This window comes from Mustela erminea, chromosome 4 (assembly GCF_009829155.1).
Source record: "Mustela erminea isolate mMusErm1 chromosome 4, mMusErm1.Pri, whole genome shotgun sequence".
NCBI lineage: Eukaryota > Metazoa > Chordata > Mammalia > Carnivora > Mustelidae > Mustela > Mustela erminea.
Genome location: NC_045617.1, coordinates 33,032,837 through 33,054,345, shown reverse-complemented (window position 1 = coordinate 33,054,345; position 21,509 = coordinate 33,032,837). Strand labels below are relative to the sequence as shown.

Below are 21,509 nucleotides of genomic sequence, written 5' to 3'. Positions count from 1 at the left end.
AAAAGAATTTGACAAAATTTAACATACATTTATGATAAAAAAAAACCTCTTAAGTGATTATAAAGGGAACATATATCAACATAAAAAAGACAATATATGACTAAATCACAGCTGACATTTTCAATAGTGAAAGACTGAAAACTTTTCCTCTAAGATTACGAACAAGACAAGGATGCTCACTCTGGCCATGTTTACTCAACATTGTATTGGAAGTCCTAGCTATTGCAATAAGATAAGAAAAAGAAATAAAAGGCATCCAAATCATAATGGAAGAAGTAAGACTGTCATTACTTACAGATGATATAATACTATATATAGAAAATCATAAAGTCTGCCCAAAATATTAGAACTAATAATTTAGTAAGTTTATAATATACAAAATTAATATACAGAATCTTGTGGTGTTTCTCTACACTAGTAACAAACTATTAGAAAGAAGAATTTAAAAAGCAATCCCATTTACAGCTGCATCAGAAACAATAAAATGCCTTGGCATGAATTTGATCAAGAAGTGAAAGACCTGTACACTGAAAGCTGTAACACTGATGAAAGAAATAAATGGAAATATTTTCCTTGCTAATGGATTGGAAGAATTAGTTTTGTTAAAATGCACATACTATGCAAAACAGCCTATATTTTCAATGCTATCTTTATCAAAATTCCAATATAATTTTTTACAGAACTAGAACAGATAATCTTAAACTTGTATGGAACCACAACGATCCCAAACAGCCAAAGTGATCTTGAGAAAGAACAAAGTACCACGTTCCCTAATCTCAAACTATACTACAAACAATATGGCATTGGCATAAAAACATATACACAGATCAATGGAGCAGAATTGAGTGCCCAGAAATAAACACACACATACATGGACAATTAATTACTGCAAAGGAGCTAAGAACATGCAATGGAGAACGGACAGTCTTTTAAGTTTGGTCTAGTGTTATGTTTGTGAATCTGTTGGCAAAGGCAAGTGAAACAAAAGCAAAATGAACAAATGGGACTACATCAAAGTAAAAAGCTTCTGTGCAGAGAAGAAATCGATTATCAAAACAAAAAGACCACATGGTACATATACACTATGGAGTATTATGCCTCCATCAGAAAGGATGAATACCCAACTTTTCTATCAACATGGACAGGACTGGAAGAGATTATGCTGAGTGAAATAAGCCAAGCAGGAAGAGTCAATTATCATATGGTTTCACTTATTTGTGGAGCATAAGATATAACACAGAGGACATGGGGAGATGGAGAAGAGTTGGAAGTTGAAGGAAACTGGAGGGGGAGATGAACCATGAGAGACTATGGACTCTGAAAAACAATCTGAGGGTTTTGAAGGGGCGGGGGGTGGGAAGTTGGGTGAACCTGGTGGTGGTTATTATGGAGGGCACATATTACATGGAGCACTGGGTGTGGTACATAAACAATGAATTCTGGTACACCGAAAAGAAATGAAAAAAAATTAAAAATTAAAAAGTAAAACAAATAAAAACCAAAAAGACAATGCATGTAATGGGACAAGCCATTTACACATCATATATCCAATAAAGTGTTAATACCCCAAATATGCAAAGAACCCATACAACTCAACAATAGAAAACCAAATAGCCCAATTAAAACATGGGCAGAGGATCTGAATAGGCATTTTCTGAGGACATACAAATGACCAAAGGTACATAAAAAAATGTTCAACATTACTAAGTATTAGGGGAATGCAAATCAAAACCACAATGATACATCACTTCATACCTATTTGAACGGCTGTTATCAAAAAGAGAAGAAATAAGAAGTACTGGAGAGGATGTGGAAAAAAGGGAACTATTGTGCACTGTTGGTAAGAACATAAATTGTTGCAGTCACTATGGAAAATAGTAGGGAGATTTCTCAAAAAATTAAAGTTAGATCTACAGTATGATCCAGTTATTCCATTTCTGGGTACTTACCTGAAAGATATGAAAACACTACTTCGAAAATAGATGTGCACCTATATGTTAATTGTAGTATTATTTACATTAGTCAAGATACAAAACAACCTAAATGTCCATCAATGGATGAGTGGATAAAGATATTTTACACACACACACACACACACACACACATACACACAAGGGAATACTACTCATCCATAAAAAATGAAATTTTGCCATTTACAATAACAGGGATACACATTGAGTGTACTATGCTAAGTGAAATAATCAGATAGAGAAAGAAAAACACAATGTGATTTCATTCACGTGGAATCTTAAAAAAAAAATTACAGTTGGGTGGATTGGGTGGAGGGGGTTAATTGTATGGTGATGGATGATAACTAGACTTTTGGTGGTGATCACTTTGTAGTATATGCAGATGTTGGATTATAATGTGTACCTGAAACTACGTAATGATATATATTAATTTTACCTTAAAAAAATGAAACCAGACCTATTTGTTTACCATGTCTAACACTGAGAATTACAAAATGACATGGTTTGTGGATTTCTTAAAAGTACATAATATGTAATCCTTCATTATCAAGTTTAACTGCCTTATAAATGAAAGTGTGTCCACAAGTACAATTTTTTTTAAATAGAAAAAGTGACTGATTCTCCCAAGAAAAATAACAATAAAAGGAAATTGGGTGAATTTCTTTTGAACATGTGAAGGAATCACATTTAGCTTTGCTTTAAAACACTATTAGTTTCTGCCTATGATGTTTTAGAAAGTCTAAGCTTCTTTTATAGAAAACAGTCTTTTACCAAAGTATATAATCCTATCCTAGTGTTGGTTGATAGGAGAAAATTTGATGCAAATTAATCGGTAAACATCTAGCAATCAGCTACCTGAGGAGAGGGGGAGTGGGAGAAACTAGAAGCTGGCCAGTTTCCCTAAACTGCTGATGGGAACATGGCTGTCAAGGGCTTTTTATACATACCTGCAACATCACACTGTGATATGAATTTTTTTTTTTCTCTATCATTTGTCTAGGTAAGGAAGGGAAAAAAAGCAGGAAACACTGGAAAGATAAATGAAGTCTATCTTATGAAGGTGAGCTTGACTTTTTTTCTGTTGAACTTTAGTAACACAGCAAGGGTTCGATTAATTAATGATTGAAACAAATAAAGATTAGTGAGAATGGGTAGGATACCTCATACTACCCAAATATTTGTATTTAAATTTTTCTCTGCATCAGGTATCCTACTTAAAAACAATGTTTCTGTAAAGTGCAACAATAACAACAACAAAATACTTTGGATATGAAAAAAAAGTGTTTTCTTTACTCTAAAATTTCATCTGGGACAAAATCCTTGAATATTGTAAAAAGCATTAAAGATAAATGCCTAATTATTTTAAAATAAAGATTGTGCTTTAAAATATCAACAAAATATGAAATAAATTTTCTTTCTAAAAATTTTAATGGAATTTAGGTATGTCCCACAGAGAGATCTATACCACTGATTGGCATTCACACCTGTGGAAGCAAAGTGTCAATGCTGATAGAACTGAAAACGTTTACACACCAGGAAATGGTTACCTTGGTTTCCTGGACCGAGATTAATTCCTAACCGTAAGTTCTTTCAAACAATTTTTTGTTTTATTTTTACTATTGAAGAAAACTGAAAAATGAAATTCAGTTTATAGAATTCCACTTGGTAATAAATTTAAGAGAACATGGATGCCTTACCTTTAGAAATGAGTATTATGGAAATATGTAAGCACAGAAATATCCTAGGAAAACTACAAAGGAAGTAAAAGAATAAAAAAATTATCTATTAATTATACATAAATCCATTCAAATGTGTTTTTTAGACAGAAACAAATATGATGTAGTTAGATAGTTATTTTTGTACTGAAAAAATATTTTTAATTTTCTGTATTAAAGAAGTTAACCTTGCCTAACTTATTTTTAAAATTATTTCTTCATTACATATTAGAGTCACACCATGAATTTTAATCAGAATCCAAAGTTAAAAGTCAGGAATTCCCTTCAGAATTTTGCCATACATGAGGCTTGACCTAAAAATCTAAGATGTTGCCTAAGATTATTTATTGTCTCTTTTGCATGAAACTAGTATGTCCAAGAAGTTTAATTTTCTGCTCCATTTTAAATTATCTGGCAATAACTTAAATATAATATTATTTCCATTCTGTTAGTCTTTCCTATGTAGGACACAGGATAAATAAATCTACTAACGTGGAGAGCACAAAAAAATATAACTGATGTTGGTTGTTAGGTGCTATGATCTTAAAGTAAGAGATTGAGCCCCTGACCTCAAAGAGATTCCTGTCTGCTTTCAGAGTTAACGTTTAAACAAAAACAAAAAAGAATAAGTGAAGACAATACATTTTTAGTATGGATCATTTTCTAGAGAATTTGGAAACAAGAGTGTTTGGCAACCATTGTGGGGACCAAAGCAAGCTCCACGGTGAGGAAGAACTTGAGTAGAAGTTGAAGAATGAGGAGGAGTTGGAGGCAGTGGTAAAGGATTTGGGTTATAATATGATTTACATTTAACTGTTGAATAAGCAACTGATATCATGTTGTTTGCCTTTGCAAATAATATTGCAAATATAGCAAATGTACTTTTAGCAAATCATATTGAATATACTCCTTTTGGGGTGTAATCACATAGCATATATACTCTTATAGAGTATAACGGTCCATGGCATCACATTTTACCCAGGTATGCAAGACAGTTCTTGGGAATCAAGCTTGATGGTCAACTCTGAGAGCCATTTGATTTCCAATTTCATCTATCTATCTATCTATCTATCTATATAGATTTTTTTTTTGCACTATTTCTAGTATTGTTCCTGATTTCAGGCATTGGATGATTTTGATTTTGCTTGTTAATTTGACTGGGCCAACTGACCTTTGGTCAGTTACTCTGGGTATGTCTGTGAGAACTTTTGTGGAAGAGTTAAACAAGTGAATCAGTAGCCTGAGTTAAACAGATTTCCCTCCCCAGATTTAGTGGGCTGGAAGCCTGATTACAGCAAAAGACTGATTTCTCTCAAGAGTAAGAGGGAATACTTTCTGCCTGGCTGCCTTCAAACTGACATTGGCTTTTTCCTCCCTTTGTACTCAAACTGAAAATTGGCTCTTCCTGGGTTTCGAGCATACTGGCCTTTGGACTGAACTACACCTTTGGCTCTCCTGGATCTCTAGCTCGCCTACTGCAGATTGTATCCTATTGGTTCTGTTTCTGGGGAGATTTGAAGAATTTTGCCTGATACAAAGCCTCTGGCACTTTTCTTCTGAATTTTGAAGTACTCTCTGGATTTTGAAGTACTCTTCAGTTTCACATTCTTTCCATATATCTTCCACACAACTGCTGTAATTGTTTCTTGTATGCAAATCTTGTCAGGCCGTTCCCGGACTTAAAATTCTTCCTTGATTTCTCATCCATTTTAGGATAAAACACACAACTGCTAACAAGCAAATAAAGCACCTGAGTGATCTAGGCCAACTTTGTTGGCGCTAGATTTTCCTTCCTTCCAGGAAAACTGAAAAAGTTCCAGTTTCCTGAACCTGGATTTCTTGAGCTGGAGTATCTTTACATGTTTACTTGCTTTACCTATACTTTCCCTTCTCCCTCTCATCCATTGTTCACTTGTCTAACTCCTATCATTCCTTAACACTGGCTCAGGTTGTATTTTCCTGAAGCTTCCTCCTATCTGCTTGACTTTCTCTTTTATAGAATGGGGTTGTAACCATTTATTTTTCTCACCTATATTTCAGGTGAAATGATAAAATTCTTGAAAAGAGGTATTGTATCAAATATTTTATTCAGTACCTTGCACAGAACAGAACACATAGTAGGCATTTACCAACATCTTGCTGAGTAAGTGAATGACTAAACCCCATCTATACCAATTAAATTCATTTTTAACACACACTTTCATGTTTAACATACAAAAGTCATTTCAGAAATTTATCCAGTACACTCTCTTTTTTTATATTCTTTATTTACCCTGTCAGATCCACCCTCCTGTGTGCCTCGAGAAGCTGAAATTTATGAACTTTATTAATGGGATCTGCTCGCTGGCCTAAGATTGAGTTTAACTGATAGTAAATATAGGTAAAAGATTGGAAGGTGGATTTTATTTCCAGGGCACACTCCCAAACATGGTAGTATGGTTGATCTGTGAACAGTGTGAGAATTGGGGGCATCAACCCTCCATGCAGTAAAAAAACCCACATGTAACTTTTGACTCCCCCAAATATAACTTATAGCCAACTGCTGATTAAAGACCTTAGTGCTCGCTTCGGCAGCACATATACTAAAAATGATTAAAGACCTTAATGATAACATAAACATCAGTTAAAATGTATGTTTTATATGTTATATGAATTATATACTGTATTCTTACAATATCCAACTTTTTCTTAATATATATATATATTTTTGTATTTCTAGACTACATAGCTCATTTGTGAGTTCTTGGTTTTGTTTTTTTTTTTTTTTTTTTACAAATTATTGCAAATCTCCAAAATATTTTCCAATATATTTGTTGAAAAGAAGTCCACATATAAGTAGATCTGTGTAGTTCAAACCTGTGTTGTTCAAGGGTCAACTGTAAATGCGTTCCCTTCCCAAAACTCTCTGTGGCTCTCTCCCTGGGGTCTAGTACCTACAGTATCCCCTTGCCCTTCAGACCAGGGGTGGCCACAACTCCCCACAATTAGCTTGAGAATACTTTACTTCCAATTGCTAGTTTCACTTAAATTTCTCCATGACATCCTTAAACTTTTCTTAATTATTCTGTAAGACAATGCCACCAACATCTTGCCAGGAGTGTGACTGATGCAATATGGAGACATTTTCTCCCCTGAAATCTATTTTAAGAATCCACATGATAGCACAATAGCTTCACCAATTAGATCATATGTTGAGCTCATCAAATACATTAAATGTACCAGTAAGTATACAGCAGACCAAGCCATATTATGATGGGAAATCTAGTATTATTTTTCAAAGGTGACTAAAAGTATCTTATAGCTTTAAAATTGCAAAATGGGGGCTTAAGTGGGTAGGAGGAGAAGAATAAAAAAATGCATTTTAGTTTAAAAGATAGTTTCAAATGCATTATCTCATTTCATTATCTTGTTTATAAATATCTTACTGGGAAACAGTAGAAATACTGCAAATATATAGTTTTTAAAAGCTCATTTCAATTTTATTAAACTTTTAAAAAATAATTTAAGTTAAAATTGTATTCTTGTTAAAAAATAATCATTTTATCAATGCTACTAGGAATATAATATTACCCCAATTCAGTAATTGGAAAAAATAACAATTATGGCCTAAGTCCTTTCTACCTATGTGATTTCCCGGTACTACCTCAGGGAGTCAGGGAGTAGGTTAACTCAAGACTGCCATGACATCTTGCAAGCACCATTGGGTGTACTCCACTCATGCTTTTTTTTTTTTTTTTTTTGCCTACACTAAATGTAATGTAGTGTTCTCTTGAGTGCTGCAGATAATGTGTATAAGCCCTCATGGTCCAAAAAGCATCACCAAATGTGTTCTCTAGACCCTACATTGCAGTATCCGCCACCTGGGAACAACTCTATAGAGTTTTTCATTGAATTCTCAGGGAAGAAAGAACTAAATGCTACACTTGTTCCTTCAGCCTTGTTCTTTTTTTTTTTTTTTTTTTTAAAGATTTTATTTATTTATTTGAGAGAGAGAGACAGTGAGAGAGAGCATGAGCGAGGAGAAGGTCAGAGAGAGAAGCAGACTCCCTGTGGAGCTGGGAGCCTGATGCGGGACTCGATCCCTGGACTCCAGGATCATGACCTGAGCCGAAGGCAGTCGTCCAACCAGCTGAGCCACCCAGGCGTCCCAGCCTTGTTCTTTTTCTCCATTTCTAACTGCAGGGATCACTGAAACATGTGGGGTGGTCTGGTCCATGACATAATTGGTGGTGCAACACCACTTTATTCTGCCCTTTGGTCATTTTGTTCAAAAATGTAAATATGATGTATACAGACTTTAGAAAGGGTGGAGGGGATAGATATGTTTTCATGATGCAATACTTTTGAAAAAGAATAAACTTTGTTTCTGGGAAGTTTATGCAAACAAATTAGTGCAGTCTTTAAGGCTCTCAAATTCCAGAGGTCAAATTATCTTATGCATTCAAGGTGAAAGGACTGATTGAGTTGCCCCTGAGAGCCGCTATTCCCAAAGCTACAGTCAGAAAATTTAAAATTCCAGATGCTTCTTGCAGAAACAAATGAATTTTCTGAGAGCATCTTTGGCTTTATATTAGTATATATAGTCCACTTGAAAATACTCCTGAATAGAGTTTTCATTTTTTTTTAATGCAATGTCTTTCATATCTTTGTTAGGATACCCCAAAGACACTCTTTTTTAAGTGTGTCAATTAAATTTGATAAAGATAGAGAAAGAGATTGGTTTCTGGACTGTTTCAATGTATATAGCACTTTTGTTGCGTATCTAGTTCTGCGTACATATTAATGAAACAGAATGGAGAGAGCAGAACAAAGGGAATTGAATTGATAAGCTTTGTCCCTTGTTTAACTTCAGATCTAGATTGAAATTCTCTATTGTCCTGAAAGGTCCCAGATGCAATTCAAGTTTAATGATTAAACTTTCCCCAAGGTCTTGTTAATTCCACAAAGAAAATTTGCCAGGATGCATTAGAAAACTCAGTGCATTCAGTAACAATTTCTGCAAGTATATAAACACTTAAATTCTTATTTCCTTTGAACAACTGACTAATCTTTTAACCAAATTATATTATTGGCAATGGATTCTGTATCTTGTAATCAGACCCAAACTAATATTGTCTCGAAGGAAAGAGTGAGCTATGGAGAAAGAACCCCAAGGGTGTTTCAGGTTAGTAATAGTCAGGGGTGACATTCAAGTATCTATTGACACCTCCTCTAACCTCAGTGGTATCAATACATCCTGGCTGATTATTGTATCTAGAGTCAATGAAAATTTCTAATGGAGATAACCAAATCCTAATGAAGCTAAAGACCCTTAGGGAGTAGAAAGAAACCTGATGAATGGGAAAGATAGAACAAATAGGCAAAGGTAAGTCAAGGCCAATTATTGTATTTGCCAAGATATTTATAATGATAAAAGTACTCAAAGATAGAGAACATAGGAATAAAAATAAAACAAAACAAACAAAAAAGAATGAAGTAATAGAAGGCAAAATATATATGAAGTTAAAGTGCAATTGAACCTAAGAAAGGAGGCAGAAGATCAATCATTTTTCCAATTTCTAAAATAATAGCAAGACCTTCAGCTTATTTTGAAGCCTCATTCAGGATAAATTTAGTTGTTATCTGGGAAAGAAGGGATTTTGCATGCGTTTTCATATCGCTAACATTTTTATCAGAATATCGTGTCAGAACCCTAGTGATTGGTAATTTCTGAAAAAGACAGATGAGGACGCCTGGATGATGAAGTAGGTTAAGCTACCGACTCTTGTTTTCAGCTCAGGTTGTGATCTCAGGGTCCTATGATCAAGCAGGCATCAGGCTCCCCGCTCAGGAGAAGTCCTCTTGAGAGTCTTTCCCTCTCCCAACTGCTCTGCTCCTCCCACAGTGTGTGCATATGTGCTCTCGCTCTCTCTCTAAATAAATAAATAAATACAATTGAGAGAGAGAGAGAGAGAGAGAAAGAAAAAAAAAAAAACAGAGAGTAAAAATACGTACACACTAATGAACAACTGGGTCCCCAAGGAAACAAAGACTATTTGTGAATATAAAACACAAAGTTTAAAGATCCTCATTAGATTGGTATAGGTATGAAGTTGAATGTTCAGTCAATGGAAGCTATATTTTCAGGATATTCTGAGCACATTGAAGCAGAAATCAAACACAGGACATTTCCTGGGTGGACAAGAAGAGTCAGGCAAGTTGACAAAAACTTCAACAAGGGATTAGAGTCAGACTCGAGTTGGTGAGGATAGAGATGGATAGAAGATGAGGATTTGGCTAACATTCCTGTGAGCTTTTTTGTTTGTTTAAGAGACAGTGGAGAGTCGAATTGGTCACAGTCACCCTCCTTCTGGATGACCTGAATCAGCTAGAAGTGGCTTTTGTAGTTGAATGTTACCTAGACAGTGGTGGAAGATCTTTAATAGATGATTCTGAGTGTGTCTCCCAAGAGAGAAAATACTGATGCTAATGTAGGATGCTTTTTCCTCAAAAGGAAATATTAAATAATAACACTTAAGCATCATTAGAAGATACCAAGAGAAAAGCCCATTTCCACATCAAATCATACACAGTTCTAGATTCTGGCACCTATTTCTTAAAGCACTAGACTTCTACTGGTAAAAGTCCCTTCCATGTGGTCTATTCATCAATGTCCATTGGTGGGTTATGTCTGTAATCCTCACTGTAGGCTGCTCTTAAACTTGTTTACTGCCCTATGGGGATTGGCTTGACTATCTCTTAGCCCAATACCTAGAACTCTCTTCAGAAAAGGTCTTTTGATAGAGAAGAGATTGGAAATTTCCCTCCCAGTGTGGTTAGGGAATAGATTGTAAAGATGTTGATATAGCATATAAAATATGTTAGTTCCAGATTCTCTTACAAGTTTTTTGAATGGAGGAATTATCTCTGGGAACCAGTGTGTGTTAGTCACAGTCTTTCATTGTTTTCTTAGAGTGAAACTCACTCTTTAACTTTTTTTTTTTTTTAAGTCTTGCTTGATTTGACTAGAAACACAAATGCCTCACTACTCAGCGAGTTTCCCTAGCCCAATTGTCTTCCAACTGTCCTTTGAAGTGGATGAATTGCTCTTTCCAAATGCCTGTTTTCCTTATATGAAGCGATGGGACATTGTATTAAATAAGAAATGAAAACTCCTTTTGCTACAGGATATGACTCTTTCTCTTGGAGCTTACAGGGAAACTTGTATCTTAGTATTTCAACATACCTACTTTTTAAAATTATGACACCGTGCAAAGAATTCTTAAGATAGTGTCCGTTTTAGTATCATGTAACCAACGGTTCACATTTCATAAGTGATCTACACAAGAGGTTGACAAATATTTTCTATAGAGAACCAGAAAGGAAATTTGGGGGGGTATTGAATCACAGGGCATACAGACTGTGACGACTACTGAGTTCTGTCTCTGTAGTCTGAAAGTATCCATAGACTATATGAAAAAGAACGGTGTGGCTGTGTTCCAAAAAACTTTTATTTATAAAAACTGACTTTGGTTCAGATCTGGCTGATAGGCCATTCTTTGCAGACTGTAATCTAGAAGACAATAGAGAAGTTTGGCCTTAAAGATGGAATTCATTATCATTTACCAACCAAATTTTAGCCAGGAGTCATGCTCCCTCCCCAGGATTCACTGCTTAACTGAGCATATAAATAAAATTCGATGATAGTGATATTCCTTTTTTTGCATTCCAACCTGACAAATTCCATAGGTAGGAGGGGAAAAATGAAATTTTAGTAATTTATTTAGTAATATTTAGTAATTTATTTCTTATCATTTTGATGTATTTGATGTATGTAATTTTATGTAAGAAAATCCATTTGTGGTATTAAATGTTTGGCTAACTAGGAAGATTAGTAGATAACAGTTACTGGGATACACAAAACCAGGTAGATACTTTTTTTATTCAGTAGTTGTACTCACTAAGTAAATCAATGGTATAGCACAGATACAGCATTTGATAGATCCCGCTTCTGTAGAAGAAAAGTTTTTTTTTTTTTTAAACTGTGCATTACACAGTGTCACATTATATAAAGTTATTGCTACATCAGGTGACATAGAAGAAACTGATATTACATGACCTGATGCAAATTCAAATGGAAAATTTGGAGCATACAAATGGATTAAACACCCTTGAAAATCAGGTAGAGTACAATTCCAAAGGATTTCAGGTCATTCAAAAATGCTATTACCTCCCAGCTAAGAAATGTAGACTGTTTTGTTAGTGATCACACTGAAGCATGAAATTGGGGAGGAAGACTATTAATGGGTCAGTTAAAGTAAGAAATCAGAAATATTATTTTAAGGTGGAACGTTGTGACAAATATGTGGCAAAATGTAAAATCACCTCTCAGGAAACCTGTGTTTATTCTCAGTCTCTATTTATGGTATGGAAAACGTATTATGGCTGGAAAATCTCACTTAAAAAGTTCTTAGACTAAAAATCTCACAAACCTTTTCAGAGTAGGATTATCATCATCCATACATGCCGGCAAATTCTTTTTGGAAGGCAATTTATATGTTACGTAAAATGTGTATTTTTTCTAAAACAGCATTTTATAGTGTTTTAAGTATAGGTTTTCATTTTTCTAAATATTGTAAAACTACTTAAGAACATAGAGAGATGAGTCAACAAATACATAAAAGCTGGAATACTTCACAAACACTACCTACTCAATAAATGTTTACTATCCTGCCAACTCTATACTGATTAAAAGAGTCTTAATTGTTGTAGATAGTCGTCCATCAGAAAAAATAAGCTTTCTTAAAAAAATACTTTGAACATATGCCAAATAACTTAACTGAAGCCAGTCTTTTTAATTTCCTTTAAGAAAAGTATTGTTTTCTTCTTCTTATCCCTTTGTTTTTATTTTTTAAGGGATCATTATTTGATATGTAAAATGGAATATCAGGCAAATGGAGCCAATAATAATTCAATTATTATTATACCAACACTTATTAGTTGATATATCTTATATGAATGACCATATGTGTTAGAATTATTTTCCATAAAAGATATGGAAATTAGAAACTTCTAAGTTTTTAAGCATAAGGTATAGCAAAATTATAGTTAATTTTGGCCAAATTCTTCATTTACCACATTTCTGACACCACCCCTCTGTATCATCACTGTTAAGTGACAATACCTTGCACTTTGAGGGCATGGAATATGCTTAGTTCACCTTTTTATTCCTACCTAATGCCTACTTACCTAAATACCATAGTCTCTTCACAGGTCTCTTTTCAAATATTGTGGTTGTGTGATAAAAGTACTTTAGAATGAATGATTATAGTAAACAAATCAGACCTGCATGTAGTGCTTTCTGTAAGGACAATGCCATGAAATTATTTCATAAGGACTGATTTTAGGTTTTTAACTATCAAATTCATTCACTTGCTAAGTAATACTACATTAAATGTCTTCACAGAGCCAGTATTTCATTCACACATTTAAATGTGTGAATGAAAATTATTATGGAGTATTTCCATTTTGAATTCCTAATATACTTGAAATAATTGATTACTTGATTTGCACATGTTTATTTCTCAACGTGATTTGTATATTTTTTAAAATGTTTTTCTATTCTAAATCTTAAATACATTTCTTTAAAAAGCACATAATGTACTTACCAAATGTTACAAATTTGAAATGCATTGTTTGAAATGAGTATCTATTATTCAAAATAATAGTTGAAATATATAGAGCCCTTATATTTCAAAATATTAACCTTTCACTGAATTGATTAAAAGCACATAATATGACTTTGAAGTATTTTGAAAACCTGACTACTGAAAATCAATCAAATTATTTTTGTTGTTTAGTAATGTGAAACAGTTTTTTCATTTTTCAAAGACTATGATTATACTGTGCACCCTACCAATGAATAGATTTAGTAGAAACCATAAGCGGTAAAGAAGAATCATTAATAACAAAGAATCAAAAACAAAGGAAAATAAGTGGGTTGATTACAGTAAATATGATTTAAGCATCTGTTTAGGCTATCAGGAGGAATACAAAAGAGAATTTGAGAGATATTAAAATCTAAGCCCAAATTAACAAAATTCAAATAAGGAAGAATTCTTTTCAGAATACAATAAACATTTGTTAAGTAATATTTTTATTCAAATGCAACTTGGAGATGGACAGGAAATAGTAGTTAGGGTTTTTTTAAAAAGTAGCTTGAAAATCTTACCTAAAACCTTTCACAATGACAGTTGCCAAGAATCAAGCCATATAATGTGACCACAAAACCAAGGTACACAAGTTTAAACACACTAAGTTCTAAAAAGTATTCAGGGCACAAAATGAGGTATTTTCAGTGTGATAACTATACATTTTTAAGTGGCATGCTATGTAACACTTTAAAAAAATTTTGGTAAGCTTTTAAATACTATTTACAGTAATTGTATTTATGAGCAGAAAGTTTAACCTTTAAAATTTCTACTTCTGATTTGGACTTAATTTTTTCTTTGTGGTCAGTTATTTGATTGGTTCTTTAATTTAAGTATTCCATAGATGTATGAATATTTCATGGACATTCCTTTAATCCATTTAATCATTTTATTTATTATATAATACAATTATTCCAGGCCCTTACTTAATTTTAACTAGGTCTGTCTGATTTCAAAAGATAGTTTTCCAAATATTCATATCTGACAATGTTCTGCTTCCTTTTGAATTCTTTAGTGGCCTCCCATGCCAACAGAATAAAATCTAAATTGCTCTGTGTGTCAGAAAAAGCTGTTCATACCCCTCATTTCTTTCAACCCCCTACTGTGGTCCACATTTAATATACTATCATCTGATCCATATTGAAAAATCTTATAACTTACCAAATTTGGCATGATCCCTCACACTTCTGTAACTTTCTGTGCTCTCCCTTGACCTTTAAGTCCCTTCCCAAGTATATCTGGCTAAATCAGAATCATTGTTCATAACTCATTTTAGTAATAATTTCTGGTTATTCTTCGAGTGTGGTTCCTTTTTAGTGCTGTTCAGTATAATAACCACTAGCTGTGGGTAGTTACTTAAATTTAAATTAAGTAAAATCCAGGGGCGCCTGGGTGGCTCAGTTGGTTAAGTATCTGACTCTTGGTTTTGGCTCAGGTCATGATCTCAGGGTGGTGGGATTGAGCCCCAAGTGCGCTGTGCTCTCAACAGGGCATCAGCTGGAGATTCTCTGTCTCCCTCTCCCTTTGCCCCATCCCTGGCTCACATGTGCCCTCTCTCTCTAAAATAAATAAATGCATCTTTAAAAAAATTAAGTAAGTGAAATTAAGTAAAATCTGAAAATTCATTTCCTCAGCAGTGTCAGTCACATTTCAAGTACTCACTGTCCAGATATGACAAGTTGCTACATCGGACAGCATGGATATAAAATATTTTCATCATCACTAAAAGTTCTATGGAAGAGCATTGTCTTAAAATCTTAATTGTCAAATTGTATACAGTGTTTTTTTTTTTTCTCTGTTTCTCAATCTGAAGACTTAAAAGCAAATAGCATAGATCATTGATCTTTATGTCACACAGTAGGAATGCAGTCTTTTTTCATACTTCACATGGCAACACTAAGTGTAACTAGAATTATTAAGGCACAGAAAACAATGCTAAAGGAAACAACTTTTGAGTGATTGGAGTAAAACCTTCTCAGCCTAAAGCATAGTTAAAATCTGAAGAAAAAGAGACCTACACCCTCCCATCACAGCTGCCACAAAAGCATGAAGATCTTAAGTAGAGGTTATTTTGCAGAAACTGCTCATAGAGAATAATACCTCTTGGGCGCCTGGGTGGCTCAGTGGGTTAAGCCGCTGCCTTTGGCTCAGGTCATGATCTCAGGGTCCTGGGATCGAGTCCCGCATCGGGCTCTCTGCTCAGCAGGGAGCCTGCTTCCCTTCCTCTCTCTCTGCCTGTCTCTCTGCCTGCTTGTGATCTCTCTCTGTCAAATAAATAAATAAAATCTTAAAAAAAAAGAATAATATCTCTTAGCATATTTTGTACAGTAAAAATGAAACATGAAAATAAAATTATTGTTGATTATTTGAATCCAGTGAGACTGAACAACATAAGAGATTGTTAGACATGCATGAGAACTTCTGACATTTAATATACTATCTATGTGAAGGAATTGACCACTGTGGGCATATTTAGTCCCAGGTGGGCAGTAGATGTAGATGAAAGAACCAGAGTGGAAAAATAAAGTTATTATTAATCTTACTGATCTCTCATTTTTAAATTGTAAATAAAATTTATTTTCTGTGATTTTTCATTCTTTTGGTAAATATTGATGGCTATCGCTTCCCACTCCATACCAGCTCATGACTCAAGTCCTTTTTTCAGTGGAATTTCTCCTTGCTCACATTTTCTAAAAGTTCAAGTTCAATCTATATCTTTTTCTCTTTTTTTCTTCTTCTCATTGTGATCACTATTTAACATTCTGAATATTTTACACATTTATCTTGTTGCTCTGCATCTCACAATAAATTTAAGTTTCATGATTGCAGGTATTTTTTTGTCAGTTTTGTTCACTGTGGTATCACTAGTTCCTAAATGTGCCTGGTACATAGTAAATACTCAGTAAATGTTTGTTAAATTTTGCATGTCCCAAAATAGAACTTATTTTCTATCCCAAATTGTGGTACTATATAAATTCGATTGAGTTACTGATCTTAGAAATGTTTTTTCTTAACTTCTCACAATCGATTAAATTACCAATTTTGACCCATTTTCTCTTCTAACTAATTGCTTAGTCATTTGCCTTTTTTAAATATCTATTTCCATTCTTCCTTGTTCTGTCAGAGCAAGCCTGCTAACTATTCTCTATCCCAGGATGCCCTCCTCCACACGGCACCAGCCATACTGTCTTTAGGTATGAACTTTCCAACATGCAATACTGTTCATGTCATTCCTCTTCTCAGAACTCGTCAAAAGCATCCCAAAGTCTCTGGAATGAGGTATAAGCTCCCAGGCATGGCACACTAGGCATTTTCCATCCTCACCTTTCTACTCCCTGTTTTGAAAGTACCTGCAGAGAGCATCTTATTTTACCTCTGGCCTTCCTAATACAACAACCTGGCCTTAAAAGTCCTCCCATGCTGGGCACCTGGGCAGATCAGTGGGTTAAAGCCTCTGCCTTCGGCTCAGGTCATGATCCCGGGGTCTTGGGATCAAGCCCCACATCGGGCTCCCTGGAGCCTGCTTCTCCCTCTCTCTCTGCCTACTTGTGATCTCTGTCAAATAAATAAATAAAATCTTAAAAAAAAAAAAAAAGTTCTTCTATCCTTCATCAGACTGACCACAGACCACAAACTCTAAGTTTGGGTTAAACATTCTCTAGGAACTTTTTTTAAAACGTAACTATCAGGTAATGTGATGATCATCTCTTACAGACTCTAAGTTCTTGCGGAGCAGGGAGTACATCTGGCCTTTATACTTAACACATGTGCTGGCATAGACATGATGCACAGATTTGTTGAAAGAAGGATTGAGTAATTGATTATCACCCTAAGGGACTTAGAATGTATGTTCCCAGGGCAGAGATGCCATTTATGACAAACTTCTTCAAGAAAGTGACTAACCTATCAGAATTAGAAATAACATTTCAGACATTATTGTGGTCAAATAATGGAAAAAATCTGGGCACAAATGTTAAAATAGCTTTTAAAATACTTCTTAATAAGTTTTAGGTCTAGCGTTTACATCTTCACCAACATTTATGCTCATGGTCTTCCTGAATAACTGTATTGATTTCCAGTACTTTTTACCTTTGGGTTAAAGGACCACAAATATGTGCCTGCAGTGAATATTTTCAATATTCTCTAAACAATATTTACCTTAACTAGGCATAGAGAGGCCAAGCAGAGCCCATTCTCTATCTTCAGTAATTTTCAACCACAGATATAAGCATTGGATTTCTATTCCAAACTGGATAAACCACTTTCACATTTATTAAGTGGTTTTGGTATTGAAATAATGGTTATTTATTCAAGTTTAAATCCTTTTGTTCTTTACAAACTTAGGAGAATTAACTTTTCTTTTGAGCATTTTCAGGTTCCCATGAATCTCGGCTCACTCTGTTCTATGAAATCTAGGAAGCAATCTTTATATTTTAGTCCAAAGAAATTATGTTTTTATAAATATGCAGTTTTGCTTTCACTTTATTTCTTGTTTTCATTTTCTATGAACTAACTTTGAAAGCAGAATCAGGTATAGTATTGTGATCATCTTTTTGGGAAAATACTTACATTCCCTAAATTTGGTTATCAAATAACTTCCATACTGTTAGTTTTAACTTAAGAAAAAAAATCAAATCAAATCAAAACAAAAGAAAACAAAAACACAAAACCTTTAACAGTTACCCACAGTTTATAGGTCTATAGCAACTATGAATAAACTGCTAGAGGCAAATTTTTTCAGCAGAAATTCTGCTCTGCTGTATTTTTTCCTTAAAAAATCTTTTCTAAACAAATGTCACAATTATAATCTTTTAATTAATTTGGTACTCCATACAGAAGAGTCGTAAATGAAAGCGAGTAGCTGTTTTTTGCCATGGTGCCCAGAAGGATGCCTCTATTTTGCCAAAAAACGTTCTGTCACTAATGTGAAGCCTGTTGACAAACTGTTGTTTATATGTTGTCAATGTGATGCCAAGTCAATTGTTTCACTACGGGAATCCTGGCTTGGCCCCAGTGGCTGTCTAAATCTCTGTAGACACACAGATACTTCAGGGAAAGCAATTAAAGGTAAAAACCTCTTTTTACTTTTATTTGGCTCTTAACTAAAGTTTCAGGAAGATAGGAAAATAAATGGTGATCAAACAACTTTACAAGAACTGTAATTCTAAAAACTTAGACATATGGTTGGCTTTTAATTCCTTAGCTGTTAATTATGAGGCTAATTGTACAAGATGGTTAGGTACATATCAGCTTGCAAATTTTACCTTTTTTCCTGACGTTATAAAATAGCAAAATAGGAGCTTTATCGGTCTTATTTAGCCTCTAAATCCGTGGTTGTCAACTGGGGAGGAATTTGCCCTCCAGGGGACATTTGGCAATGTCTGGGACACTTTCATTTGCCACAATTGAGGAAAGGGCTATGGTATGTAGTAGATCGAAGCCAGGGATGCTGCTATCATATCGCAATGAACAGGACAGTGCCCTAGAACAACAGATTATCTGGACCTCAAAGTCAGTAGTACTGAGGTTGAAAAATAATGATCTATATTAAATTGTTGAAGTATGTAGAGTATAGCATTAAAAGTTGTAAGTCCAGTAATAGGATAGATATATAATTGTTAGTCCTAGAATATTAAGGCAAGAGGAGTAGAAATAAATTCCCTGTTGGCAGGAAAAAAATGCACAAGAGGGAAGAATGAGAAAAATATGATCCATTTTACAAATAGTAATGAAAAGGGAAGATGGGCAGGAAGGAAGAAACCAAGGAAAAACAATATAAACAAAACGCCAAAATATCAGTCTGGAAATACGTTTTATTCATCATAGTTTGGTAAAGGAAACTGACTAAGATGATAGAGTGAGAGGTTGGAGATGATTGATTAAAAATAAGAGATAGATACACAGAGATATATACATATAAGAAACACACATAGAAAATGGAACACAAAGGTTGAAAATATAAAGATAGCAAACACAGGGTCTAAATAATGCCATAGAAAAATTAATATTGGATAGTACAGGTTTTTAAGACAAAACCATTATTAAATTAAGAAGAAACATTACAAATCACTAAAATGAACAGTCCACCAAGATGATGTAAAAATATGAGTCTATATACAGCTAATCAAATAACCTTGAAATATGTAACACAAATATTGATAAGATTACAAGAGGAACTGAACAAATCTGCTATCATAACAGAATGAATATCCTTCTGTCAAAAAAGAATAGATCGATTATATACCAAGTCAACAGGTTATAGACAATTTAAACTACAAGATTGTTTTGATATCTGTGATTTATCTTAAACTACTTCAACATACATAATTCACTATAAATGGGTGGGGTCATCATGATATATACTGCAGGGGCTCAGCTCAGTTGTTTTATCAGAAAATTATACTTAAAAAAAAAAAGAAAGAAAAGAAAAGAAATTTGTACTTCATTGGTGGGTATAGAGCATTTAATCTAAAATCCACACTCTAGAAGTGGCTACTAAAAGCACTTCTGCTATCTTTGACTCCCATCAACACCAGAGCCTTTGCTAATTATCATGAATGTTAGAAATGGGTTCTCATTAATAAAATTAGTGGCATTTAGCATAGATATATCACTTAGAATATTGTGTATACAGTACACTCCTTAGCCATGAGCCTGATATGAACATCTAGTCAGGGCTATAATGCTTAAGGGAAGCACCCTAGATTAGATACCTAAACTTTAAGTACGGTTAGCTGAATTCTGCCAGGGATTATTGTAACATTTGCTTCAGCAGTGAATTCTGACTGAAAAAGTATTGGAAATTAAGGTGATATTGGATTTTTGACACAAATATTGTTCTTACAAAGTGTTAGCCTACTGTCTCAAAATAAGGTTTACTTACATTAGGAATTTGTAACATTATTAAAAACAAACCAAACAAACAAAAAACAGAATAGTTGAGACTTCTGGCCACTTGGATTGAGTAGCTGTATTAAGAAATTCATTAATATCAGATTAAATATTTCTAAATTTCTCAACTAAAAATCTACTAAAAATTAAACTTTTTAGTTTCTAAAGGAGAATACTGATGATCTTTGTAAGAAAGACCAGAAATGAATATATTATATTTATAACATTATCACTCTAATACTAGCTTACGGAAATGACTGAGGTTGCATATTCGTTTTTTCTTCATGAATTTGTAGTTTTATAAATAGATAAAATAAAATTAAATTTTTATTATGTTCTTAAAATGAAGGTTTCTCATAAAACATTTTCAAGTGTTCAGATATTATCCATATGTTGGATAATTAGCATTTCATTTTCAATTTCTTAAGATGTTTTAAATGTTAGTGAAAATAATATTAGTTAATGGTTTTTGATGTTTATTGTATGCCAGGTGATATTCTAAGTCATACAGACACACATACATCTATGTGTACACATGTATACATATATTCATTTAAATAACTAAACCCTTGAATCACCATAAGATACTTAACTGATTTTTTGTATGTGTGCCTATTAAACAAACAATTTCAGCCAGTATATGCAGCTTTACTTCCAAATGCATACTGGGACTCCTCACAAATATATCTTGACCCTCAGAGATACAGGCTATTCATTGAAAATTATTGCTCTAAACACCAGAATTGTACTTAAAGCACAGATGAAGTTAAAAGAAACCTCTGAAGGAAATAGAGCATCTCTTGCTTATTTCCAAATACAGATAAATTGTTAAACAAAATATATACTATCTATCTTGTTTTCCTTTTAAAAATTGGGAGTTGGGATGGGACAGAAAAGGAACCAGTTTTACCAAAATAGTGAAAATTAAAGTGAATGAGTTATTTGCAGTTGGACAATGAGAATTCATTAAGAGTAATAATTGCCTTGAGAAAATATGATGGATATAAATAATTCATATCTGTTTTGATGTGAATATTTTCAGTATTCTATTCATTTATTTAATAAAATTGTATTGAAACTTACTGTTTAGTGTAATGAGCTATGGAATAGGTCCACATTTTACTCATTCTATTTGGACTGTCTTTAGCATAACAGTTAAGATTTTCTTAAATTATGTCTTCACATTTAGGTATTTTAAATTAAATATTATGACCATTCCAGAACAATAGTCCTATACATAGCCA

The 21,509-nt window shown here is 33.7% G+C and overlaps 1 long non-coding RNA gene across 3 annotated transcripts in view; it reads left to right on the top strand.

Annotated features, from left to right (window-relative positions):
- Window positions 1-21,509, top strand: part of LOC116588206 — a 932,011-nt gene that overhangs the window by 718,910 nt on the left and 191,592 nt on the right. For all 3 annotated transcript variants that reach the window (XR_004284841.1, XR_004284840.1, XR_004284842.1), the window contains 2 exons: window positions 2,971-3,030; window positions 3,411-3,550. This is a non-coding gene — a long non-coding RNA (uncharacterized LOC116588206). The remainder of the gene's footprint in view (window positions 1-2,970; window positions 3,031-3,410; window positions 3,551-21,509) is intronic.